The sequence below is a fragment of the Ochotona princeps genome, chromosome 8 (genome assembly GCF_030435755.1).
Source record: "Ochotona princeps isolate mOchPri1 chromosome 8, mOchPri1.hap1, whole genome shotgun sequence".
In the NCBI taxonomy this organism is placed as follows: Eukaryota; Metazoa; Chordata; class Mammalia; order Lagomorpha; family Ochotonidae; genus Ochotona; species Ochotona princeps.
In genome coordinates, this window is record NC_080839.1 from 24,267,070 (window position 1) to 24,278,659 (window position 11,590).

At 41.7% G+C, this 11,590-nt stretch overlaps 1 pseudogene; it reads right to left on the minus strand.

Moving 5' to 3' along the window:
- Positions 1–7,740: 7,740 nt before the first annotated feature.
- Positions 7,741–8,160, minus strand: LOC101519448 (ubiquitin-conjugating enzyme E2 C-like; annotated as a pseudogene).
- Positions 8,161–11,590: the final 3,430 nt, after the last annotated feature.

Below are 11,590 nucleotides of genomic sequence, written 5' to 3' on the forward strand. Positions count from 1 at the left end.
GAACTTCCTAATTCATCCTCCTGACGTAGAGTTGCTTGCCAAGATGGTTTTGTTTGGGCATTTTGTGGCCAGCAGAGCCTGCTCATGTGTGCTAGGAAATACGTCAGGTAGAACCAGGGGACTCTTTGTTCCTTTACCAAGGAGCTCGCTTTCCCAATGCTCAGGAAATGCCAATACTAGGGAAATGAATTGCAAATTACAAGAGAGCACATGTGTAGCCAATAAGGTTGGTCACGAAGGGTCTACTTCCCAAGCCAGGTGTTGGCTGTTTACAGCGTTAGCGTTACTTCTCCGCTTTGGAACCTATCCCATCTCACCTCCACCCCGAGTACATAAACTTACTTCACGTTGGTATACTTTGTTTTCATATAAGAATAATCGGGCTTCCTGTGCTTCCAGGTACTCCTTATTGTAAAGGATAGTAAGTTCCCAAATAATTCAGCTCGGTTTCAGGGAAAACCAAAGGGATGCTTAATTAATGGAGTTCAGATGTGTAAACAAGAGCACTATCTCTGGCTCCCCTGTAAAGGACACTACAGGACAGATTCTGTGACAGAAAAAGAAAGTGACTCCTCCCAAGAGGAACACCAAATATCTGGTACAGCAAAGGGGTCACTCTGACCAGAAGACTAATGAGTGTTATAAAGTCCTTCCTACTCTTCTTTCCGCACACCTTCAAAGGTTTTGTCATTGTTGTCCATCTGGTTGCAGGCACTTGCTTTTCATCTCGTTGGGCTGGATTTACTAAATCTTCCAATGCTCTCCAACTTTTGGTTAGATTAGAGTTAACTGCTTGAGACGGTTCCAGGAAAGTTTGTTTTTCCATCCCTGGAAGTTACGACTCTAATCAGTGAGAATAAGAGACCTGCATGGTAGGTGCAGGGCTGGGTACTCCTTCAGGGTACAGAAGGACAGGACGTGACAGCACTCAGTTGTCATGGGGGTGGGGAGTGGGTCTTTACCCCCACTGAGCTGAGACCATCTTTGCAGGACTTTGAGACTCGGACTATAGTCCTAAATCTACAGGCATACTGCTTAACCACTTTATACCTAGGACCTTTATTTTAAAAGGCACAGTCAACCACTAGTTTTTAGTGCCTCTCTGAAAACATTATCTTTTAATAGGTCTAGGTGGGGTAGACATTACTGCCATTTAAAAGGGCTCTCGTGTATTACTTGAATTTTCAATAGAAATTAAAACCCACATGTAAAAGATAAAATAAATAGGCTTGCTCACAGGCCAATGACAAAAGGCTAATTAGGCTATGAGATTTCTCGTTGATTCCTAGCTTGACCCCAGTTTCTCAGAGGTCTTGGGAAATTAAAGTACTCAGGGTTTACCACTCTTCAATCTTCAGAAGAAAAAAAGGAGCCAAACAAGGAAATGAGTAGATGAAACATTTAAAATCAGAGACATTAAACCTTGTACTTGGATAATTCCTCAGATAACTAGGAGTGACAATTGGGAGTTCATACAGCACCCGCAATATGGCTTTGCTCCTCAGATTCCGGTGCCAGTGGATCAACAATTCAAACTGGGATGGGCGTTGGGCTAGTGCTTAACATGCCTACATTCCACATAGGCTTGTTCAGGACTCCGGCTCCTGATTCTAGTTTCCTGCTAATGCAGACTCTGGGACACACTGGTGATGATTCAGGTAATTGTGTTTTTTGCCACCGCTTTGAGACCTGGGTTGCATTGCAGGCTCCAGCCCCAGCCATTGCAGGAATGTGGGAAATTAGTCTGTAGATGGCAGCTCTGTTCCTTTCCTTTTCTGTCAAAGAATTAACTGGAAAAGGTTATCACTAAGTTTCAGTAGATGCTGGTAATACAACCATCCTTGTTGACTGTAGCACATCCAGTCATGGACTCACAATCTCCTTGTATTGAGTTATGTTTCAGTATACATAAATGTAAATTTGGCAACCCTTGGCCAAATCCAAGGATAACTTTCAAGGAGAATAATCGGAATGTAAAATAACTATAGCTAAACCAAGTCTTCTTTTAAAAAGACTTCTTTATTTTGGTTTGAAAGGCAAATTTACAGTGAGGAGACACAAATAAAAAATCATTGAGGCAAAAGATGAAGATGACTTGAATTTAAAGTAAGACTAAATCACAGTAATGTCACTTAAATAGCTCTACATCTAGACCTCTGTATTTATTACAAGGGCTTGATGCTGTAGCCAAATGGCTAAAGTCCTCATCTTGCATGCACCAGGATCCCATATGGGCACTGGTTCTAGTCCCAACAGCCCCACTTTCCAACTAGCTCCCTGCTTGTGGCCTAGGAAAGCAGTCAAGGATGGCCCAAACCTTTGGGACCCTGCACCTGCATGGGAGATCCGGAAGAGGCTCTGAGCTCCTTGCTTTGGGTTGGCACAGCTCCAGCCGTTATGGCTACTTGGGGAGTAAACCATCGGATGGAAGATCTTCCTCTCTGTATATCTGACTTTCCAATAAAAATAAAACAAATCTTTAAAAATAAAAGTCTGTTAATCCTGACATCAGAGCCAATTGGAGAGGTGAGTATATGTGTGAAGGATTCTGGTCACAATTGTACAGACTGCAATTCAGTAGTATAACTTTGAGATCCAAAAATCTGTTTTTCAGAATTGCCCAGGTACTCTTCATGCATGACCTCAGTTATGAGCTTAACCTTGTGGGCCCTTGAACCCCATCAGCTAGGCTTGAGGAGGTTAGAAGACAAAATAACTTTTAAAGGGACAAATCCATAAATTCCTGGCATTATTCTCCCAGTTGTTAAGCTATGCTGTTCGGCAACTTGCCTCATAGACTAACTTTTAAAGGGACAGAATTCTGAGGAAAAGGTGAGACCTCTGAGGTCTATTGGAGATTGGATACTACCACTGTTCTTTTTGTATTTCTCCCATGGTTAGCTCTCCATTTGTGTAATGAGCCCATTGGCCTGTCCAGACAGGTTTGTGAGTCCAGTCCCCAGATGCTTCCCTACCAGGTGCAGGAGCAAGAGGTGATTATTTATTTATTATTTATTTATTGATAAGGTGATGATATCCTTGATCTTCCCAATTGGGGGTACTCCTGAAAGTGAAAGGAGGCACTGTTGATCATCACACTGGACCACAGGCATACCAACATGTGTTAGAGTCCTACTGTACTCATTCTTTGGGACTGTTAATCATAGGTAAAAATCTGTCTGAATCACGCTCCTGTCCTATCTGTTGCAAGATCTTGGCCATTCTGGTATTTGGTGTGGGTTGATGTTTCTACAAGTCACAATGATTGTTAACTAATTAAAAATTATAATAAAACATTGAATCTAAGGTTTTGGTGTTTTTTTAAAATTTTCTTTAGCATTCAGTGTGGCTTGTAGATAAAATTCTAAGAACATAGTGATAATCTTCATCTGTCCCTTCCGATGTATTCTTTTAAATCCTCTCTATTGGAGCATATTTTATTCACACTGAAAAGTACCAAGAATTGCATTGCAAAATAACATCTAACTGTTACATGTCTAGCAGGTTTAGGTAGGATTCCTTTTATTCCCTCTATCATCTTCTCAGATTATCCTGAATTATTCCTAAACTTATAATTTTCTTGCCATGGTTTTCACTTAACCACATGTTCTCAAATCCATAAATTGCTGGCATTGTTCTCCCAGTTGTTAAGCTGTGCTGTTTGGGACTTGCCTCATAAACAGTAAGGTATTGGAGACTGATCCATACTGACACATGTCATTCCAATTCCTTTACTTGAAACACCGCTCATGTCTTTTCTAACAGACCACAGCTTAGTTGTCCATTGAACATTTCTTTATCTGATTATTAGTGGTTACAAATAGTGCTGCTATGAAGAGATTTCTGTGTCTGTTTTGGAATGTGTATGCATTTAAGGTATGTTCGTAGATGTTGAATTTTAGGTTGTAGATTTGTGCTTGTTTAACTGTACTAGATACTGCTATTTTTCTCCAGTGTGTGTACAGCTTGTACACGCAGCAGCAGCAGCATCGTAAGTCACTTCTCTCCTCCATCCTCGCCAACAGTTTTGTGAGCAATTTTAATCATAGCTGATACATGCAGTGTTACCTTATTATTTCAAAGTGCATTCCTTTGATTGCTAATGATACTAAGCACTTATTCACATGGTCATGTCATCCACAGTACCTCTTCTGTGCATTGTGCATTCATAATCTTTGTTTTTCTCAGTTGCATAGTATTATTCTTCCTGATTTGTGGTCTATTTATAAATTCTAGATACAAGGTTTTGTAATATGCTTTGTAGGTCTTCCAGTGTGTGACTTCAATTTTCATTTCCTTTGTGGTGTCTCATGGTGAACATGTTCTCATTTTGGAGGAGTCAGACGAATCAGTGTTTCTTGTGGCTCATGCTCTCTTGGTGTCTTAAGCCCCTGGCCCTACTCTGAAACTAACAAGGTATTCCCCCATATTAAAGTTTGTTTTGTTCAGACCTTACCCACTTTTATTCATGAATTAGGTTAAGGTCTAATTTCACATCTCCAGGGATGGTCAATTGTCTTAGTGTCATTTATTGAATAGGCCATCCTCTTGCCCACTTACCCCTTGTGTCTGATACTTTCATTTCATTAAACTGGCCTTTTATCTATACCTGCACCATTACTGTCGTCTTATTAATGTAACTATGGAGTGAGTTCTGGAATATGGTGGCTAATGTCCTGTCTTAAAAATTTTCAGAACTGTTCTTGGCACTGACTTTGATATAACAAATTGAGAGTAAAGACAGGCGTGAAGGAGGGTCTGTCTGTCCTCATAGAATTTGTCTTCCTCAGGAAACTATGCATCGCTTATGATAAATGATGATCAACACTTCAGTGAAGGATCCAACATAGATATTTGGGAAACTTCTTTTCTTCTTGCTTTTTTTTAATTAAAATATAATTCTCCTCATTTTATAGAAGCCATTTCTAAGAGTGCAAGCCACATTTTGAAGTTCTCTTGCCCAGATCAATAGGTTGCTTTCAAAATCTGAGATTCCTTGCTTAATCATTAGTCTGGATCAGAGATATTGCCTGAAAATTCTTACTTTGAATAATACCCCAAATGATCCTGTTGCACTTCTAGTTTAACTTACAAAGTTGTTCATTTTCCAAGGAATAGCATTAGTTCCAGGCCTTAAATACCAGTTTTCTATTATCCTTGCCTTCCAGGAAGGACCGCACCACAGCTTCAGCCCAGTCCTGCCAGTTTTTCTGTAAGGCCCATGAGCTGAGAAGAATTTTTAAAACTTTAGGTAGTTGAGCTTCAAATCTTTTCTAGCATATGAAAGTCTTACGGAATTCAAATCTGGTGTCCCTAAATAGTTGTGTTGGAATATGCTCCTGTGCATTAGCACTTGAGCTGTGAATGCTTTAGCACTAAAAAGCAGGATTAAGTAGTTGTAGTAGAGTCCAAATGACCTGTAAAACTGAAAACATTTATGCTTTGGTAATCCTTGGTTTAGGGTGTTGAGCAAAAGTGTTACTGGGTCATGGAGAAAGAGGATGCTGGGGCCCTGAGTGAGCAATAGATTCTCACCTGTGAGTCTCTGGCAATTTCTTCTGAAGCCCTCCAACCAGGCTTCTGGGGCTCTGAAGGTCTAGGGTAAGAACCACTTTTAGACCTATCCTCCCTAGTCCTTCAGGCTTCACTGGACTTTGTTAATGTGTACTATAGCCAATAGATGTAATTTATTATTTTTTTAAAGATTTATTCATTTTATTACAAAGTCAGATATACTATACAGAGAGGAGGAGAGACAGGAAGATTTGCTGTCTGATGATTCGCTCCCCAAGTGAGCCGCAACAGCTGGTGCATGCCGATCTGAAGCCGGGAACCAGGAACCTCCTCCAGTTCTCCCATGCAGATGCAGGGTCCCAATGCATTGAGCCATCCTCGACTGCTTTCCCAGGCCACAAGCAGGGAGCTGGATGGGAAGTGGAGCTGCCGGGATTAGAACCGGCGCCCATATGGGATCCAGGCGTGTTCAAGGCAAGGACTTTAGCCGCTAGGCAACGCCGCTGGGCCCCAATAGATGTAATTTACATGTAACTGTAACGATTGAACTGGAGTATAGTTTTCTGGTTGACAGATACCCTATTTTATAGATATTGAGATTAAAGATTCACTGTGGTGAGATTATTGGCTTGGAGATGCAGATCAAGGACCAAGGAACAATTTGCTTGGATTTAAGCCCTATAATTAGTAGTAGAAAAGCTAAATGCTGTGTGCCTCAGTTTCCCTAACTAACATGAAGAGAAGATAAGCAGTCGGTGCTTGAGGATGCTGAGGAACAAACAGGACACAGAAGTTCTTAATCGCCAGAGGCCTAGCAAGTACTACCTAGTCATTTGCCAATGTTAATTATTTTATTTTATAGTTTTGAACATCTATTTATTTTGCTTGCATCCATCCACTAATTCACTCCCCAAATGGCTAAACCAGCCAAGTCTGGGCTGATCCAAAGCCAGGAGCTTCTTCTGGGTCTCCCATTTGAAGGCCTTGGGCCATCCTCTACTATTTTCTCAGGCTATTAGGCAAGGAGCTGGTTGGAAGGTGGAGCAGCCAGGACTAGAACCAGTGCCCATTTACAATGGTGGCTCTGCAGGCAACATGGTAGCCTGCGTGTGGCTACTGATTCTCAATGTTTAAATCCTTCGAAGTTTCCTTAAGGTTCAAACAGTGTATTTGTAGGCCCTAGTGACTCAGACAAGCTCTGCCTTGGTTTCAGGACCCAGTCACCTCCTAGCTCTGTTTGGCTACCCTGTAGTCATCATCAGACAAAACCTGAGAAGATGAATCTAGGATTTAACTCCTTCGGAGAAAGCCATTAGTCTTGTACACTAAACTTTAGTTTGGGCCTCCATGAAGTCCGCTTAATTCATCAGAAGACCATGTCAAAGACTCAACAATAGTAGTAAACAGGGGCCTGTGCTTCTTAGATCCTGTCCTCAGATTGCCTATGCCGTTCCATAGGCTTTTTGGCTGAGAATGACTTGGTGTTCTGGTCAGTTCATTATTCCTCACAATGATTATTCTAAGGCGGTATCCCACATAATGTGCTGACACCCCTATCCTGGAAGGTAGAACTCCTTTTTACATCACAGCTCCACTGCTTGGGGTGCAGATCCTGAGGCCTCCGTTAGTCATTCCAGTACCCCCAGCTGGGCTGTGTGTAAATCTTTCTGCAATCCAGGCAAGTCTAAACCTGAGAGAACTTCCTAAGACTCCCCCATGAACTTAATTGCTGCACTCAATTCTCCTTTTCTGTTACTTGACACAGACTTCAAGTCAACAATAATGGTAATTGACAGGATTTTATATGTGAAGCTCTCTTTATTTTCATTTTCTTGTAAATCTCAGGGTTCCTAAGTATGGGGTGTTATCTTGTAAGCATGTGAGAGATCTCCCTCTACTGGGCAGACACACAATTGCAGCAGACACTTAGAATGAAGAGAACTAGTTTTTATGTTCTACATTGCAAAAGAAAATAATCCATGCTTTTCTATTTAAAAAAATGACTTTGTGACAGTCATTCTTAACCTGGATATATTGCCACTGGTCTCTACCCTTCCTCTACTTTTTAATATAAAAACAACCAAAATTTATGTATTTAACATACATCACAAGAACTCAAACTTAATTAAAAAAACAAAGACTACAGTTCAAGATAGAGTTCAATACAGAAAACAAGGAAAGGACAGAGACTGCAAGAAAAGATTAAGAAGACAGCGCAGGGAGTAGCTAGACACCCCAGATCCCGGGGTCTTGGCTGGAGCCCAGCTTTGAGCGGGTTTCTTGCCGTCACTTTTTCAAAGCTGTGGAAGTTTCCAGAGTTCAGCAGCATGTGTGTTTGAAGGGTTATGGATGTTTGGTTCTCCTAGCAGACTCTGAATGGAGAGCAGGGTGGCTCCAACGTCACACAGGGCAGATCACTTGTCCTTTAGGATGTCGAGGTAGATGGTACCCTGGGTGTCCACTTTGGGGTGATAGCAGGACATGAGGAATTTTGCTGTGGCTGCGTTGTAAGAGTAGACACTGGAGGCCTTCAAGGAGAGCCTCTAACTCTGCAGCTGCTCCATGGATGGTCCCTATCCATGTGAAAAGGTTGTTTGATTCAGGGAAGGCAGAAATTCCTTTGTTGCAAGTCGACATGAGGTTCATTAACTCCTGTTGTAGCCTGTTACCCACCAGGTGCTCCAGCTGAGCTTGGCTGCGTTTTGAGAGGACATAAAGTTGGCACTTGGCAGTGAAACAAACTTGAGCAACACAATCGCAATTGCCCCTTTCTCTACTTTTATCCTTTGCCAAAGTAGTTCGCGTTGGGTTGTCTTGACCCATGTTGGCAATGAGCAACACAGTTTTGGGCTATTGTAAGCTTTTTGATCACAGTTGTGGAAAAAAATTGATGTAGAGTCAGGGAACAGAGCCATAATGCCTTTAACTAGGTTCACTAATGAAGAAGTGTACTTAAATTTTGTAGGGGTTCATCACAGATGGATAATTTTTTTGGCTTCATAATTTCTTATGTCTTCTGGGGATAAATTCTGTAGTAAGTTTGCAGCTTGTCTTCCCTTCCCCATGACTTTTCTTCACTGCTAATAAATATTAGTGGGGCTGGATTAATGTCTCAACAGACTAATCCTCTGTCTGCAAGCACCAGCATCTCATATGGGTGCCAGTTTGTGTCCCAAATGCTCCACTTCCCATCCAGCTCCCAGCATATGACCTGGGAAAGCAGCAGAGGATGCTTCAAGTCCTTGGGCTCCCGGCGCTCTCAGCTCAGCTCTGGCTATTGAGGCCGTTGGAGGAGTGAACTAGTGGATGGAAGATCTTTCTAGTTCTCTGTAAATTAGCCTTTCCAATAAAAGTAAATAAATCTTTTTTTAAGTGGGTATTGGTGAATATTGGAACAGTGTATCAATGGGTTGAAAGAGAGGAACAACACAGTATGTTTTCCACTAATTTAGAGAAATTAGAATACTGGGATATTAAACAAATAATGTTGGAGATGCGAGCTGTGTGTGGGTTAAGCAGATCTCTTCCACATTGAGTCCAGACCTTACCTCGCATAAAAAGTTAGAATTTTAAGAGCTCTTAGGGCCAGGCAGATAAGCGATTGAAACTTCCTAATAGGAACGAGAGAAATTGACTCATTCAAAGGGATCAACCATAATTTTTGTAAAGAATACTTAGATCATTTTTCATTTCCAGGCACATTATCAGGGAATTGAATCAGAAGTAGAGTGTTTAGGACTCAAATCAGGTTTTTTTTAAAGATTTATTTTTATCACAAAGTCAGATATACAGAGAGGAGGAGAGACAGAGGAAGATCTTCCGTCCGATGATTCACTCCCCAAGTGAGCCGCAACGGGCCGATGCATGCCGATCCGATGCCGGGAACCAGGAACCTCTTCCGGGTCTCCCACGCGGGTGCAGGGTCCCAATGCATTGGGCCGTTCTCAACTGCTTTCCCAGGCCACAAACAGGGAGCTGGATGGGAAGTGGAGCTGCCAGGATTAGAACCGGCACCCATATGGGATCCCGGGGCGTTGAAGGCGAGGACTGTAGCCACTAGGCCACGCTGCCGGGCCCTCAAATCAGTTCTTACAAGGGATGTTAGTATTGCAAGTGTTGGTTTAAATCTGTGCCATTAACAGAGGTCCCAGCCAATCACAATTATACTCAGCTAATAGTTACTATGCACAATCATCTCTTTTCCAAGTAGATCTATACTTTTAAATTTAGGCAGTATAAAAATGCTTCTTCTGAGACAAGTGAATAAGCTATTGGGACAATAGACTAGGATTTGATCAATGAAAACTAATCTATCTCTGCTGTTGTGTCCCCAGAGTCATTATTAACTGATTAGTTCTCTTTATGGCAAGATTTCAGGATAATATAAGTTGAATTCCTAGCCTAGCAAAAAAACTATACAACTTCTCAATGTGCCAAGCCTAATCCTTCAATGTAAGTCTAACGTTTGTGACAGTTCTTTCTGACTGGATCAGAGAGTATACACAGAAGCTTTGTGTATGCTAAAGTTATCTCAAGAATGCATAACAGCCTCACAGAACATGCAATCCCTTAGATTAGATGAAATCCTGCATCTTAAATAATGGCAACAAATGACTTGATCATAGGGCTATCGAATAAAAACAATTCAGCTCATGGTTGACTTGATTACAAGCTGAGAGGAGATGCCAAAATGTAATTTTGTTTTTGTAAGCGGGAATATCCTCAGAAGAAATTTTAGTCTATGCTACCTCTAGAGGCCTTGAACTAGCTTACGAAAGTACTAGATACTAGTGTTTCGAAGTAAGAGCACAAAGCAACTGGAAACTAAGGAAGACTGTCCTACAAGCAGAGGAGACTCTTGTTTAGACCAGGACTGCTTCCAGGAACCCTCTTCATCATTTATCTAACGTGTCTTTATTAGAAAACCATGTATCAGGCTTTGGGGATAGAGCAGAGTCAATCACCCAGGGTGACATGTGCCATGAAAAGGAAGGTTCAGGGTGTTTGGGAAATGTCTAGAAGCACATGTGAAGCATCCTGGAGGGTTGGGTCTCCATGAGGGAGCAATGCCTGTGTGGGGAACGACAGCCTGTACCAGAATCATTCCAGGCAGAGACTTTTGGTTGGGCCGGGGGGTGGGCTGTGGGTAGGAGAAGGAGACAGTGAAAGGGGGCATAGAAGAGTAAACCAAAAAAGTATATTCAAATACTAGCACGCAGAAGCAAACTCAGTGTGTCCCCACAAGGGGAAAGCCATTTATTCTAAATGGAATTCAGAGCCCAAAAGACAAGTGGCAACATCTGAGACTGGAGCCGCCATGAGAGAGTAGATCCCGAAGGACCTTGTGGACGATGTTTGGGACTTTGGATGTTGGTATAGGAACACAGGGAAAGCCTGGAATTCTGATCAAGAAGTACATCAGGGGAGTCAGACAATCTGCTTTACATTTTAGAAAGGTCATTTAGTGGTGAGGAGAGCGATTGAACTGGAACAAGATTGAAGCCAATCAATTATTGTTGCAATATTCTAGGAGAAGGTAAAGGTCAAACGTGGAAATGTGGCTTGAGAGGATGACACAGGTATGAAGGGTTCTTAAATAAGAATCCTTGCCTATTCACTCTTTCTTCCTCCCCATATCCAACCCCTGTCCCTGTCAGGAATTGCAGGGATGCTGTGGTGTTTGACAACTTTCTTTTTTTTTTTTTTTTTTTTTTTCATTTGGTTGACAGTATGTAATTGTAACAACTTTCTAATTGCAGTCATGTTTAATTGTGATTCCCACTTTATATTTATACAAAGCATAATAAAAACCAGAAGACTTAAAAAAAACCCTAAGAATACATTTCATGGGGTTTTATTTGAAGCATGTCTTCACCTACTGGTTTATTTTGCAGTTCTCCCTAACAACCACGGTTGGACCAGACCTACTGGAAATCCAGGACTCAATCTGGTTATCCCATGTGGGTGACAGGGACCTATTTCACATTTACTGGCTGCCTCCTAGGATGCACATTAGTAGGAAATCGTATGCACAGATGGTGATTAGGTTGCTGAACCTTCCTGAATTAAGATTTTG